Source organism: Sinocyclocheilus rhinocerous, unplaced genomic scaffold (genome assembly GCF_001515625.1).
Source record: "Sinocyclocheilus rhinocerous isolate Xijiao unplaced genomic scaffold, SAMN03320098_v1.1 scaffold576, whole genome shotgun sequence".
Taxonomy (NCBI): Eukaryota; Metazoa; Chordata; class Actinopteri; order Cypriniformes; family Cyprinidae; genus Sinocyclocheilus; species Sinocyclocheilus rhinocerous.
Genome location: NW_015662167.1, coordinates 2,273,105 through 2,273,700, shown reverse-complemented (window position 1 = coordinate 2,273,700; position 596 = coordinate 2,273,105).

Below are 596 nucleotides of genomic sequence, written 5' to 3'. Positions count from 1 at the left end.
ACACACACACACACACACACACACACACACACACACACACACACACACACACACACGTACGTCTTGTGTGTTAATAAGGCTTTTTTATTTTAATTCAGCATTTTTTGACCGTTTTTGACACCAAAATTGGTGTAACAGTGACAATGGCTTCTGAAGAACATGTTGCTGTGTAAACATCATATTTCATGATTACGAGAAAAAAAATTATGGGAAGAAAAACATTCATAATATGATTACAATACCATTCCCTTTAAATCATTAGATTAAAAATATTTTTTAAACAAGATAACGGTCCCATAAGGCTTCATGTGGCAGGCGCAAGAGTACATGTCTAAAATCAATAGATATAGTGGAGAAGTGCAATTGACTTTACTATGTGATTAAGGTGCAAACATTTGTGTTAGATAAATGAAATTAACAGCACTACTTCTGTCATTCCAAATGGATCTTTAAAACATTTGACACAAATGTACAAAATCCTCAAAATAAAAAGGCATAATGGATAAGGAGTTCTATGGTCCCAATGTCTATGTCTTTATACCAGTAAACCAGTATTTTTAAATTCCATTCTATTCAAATTCATACTACATAGTATA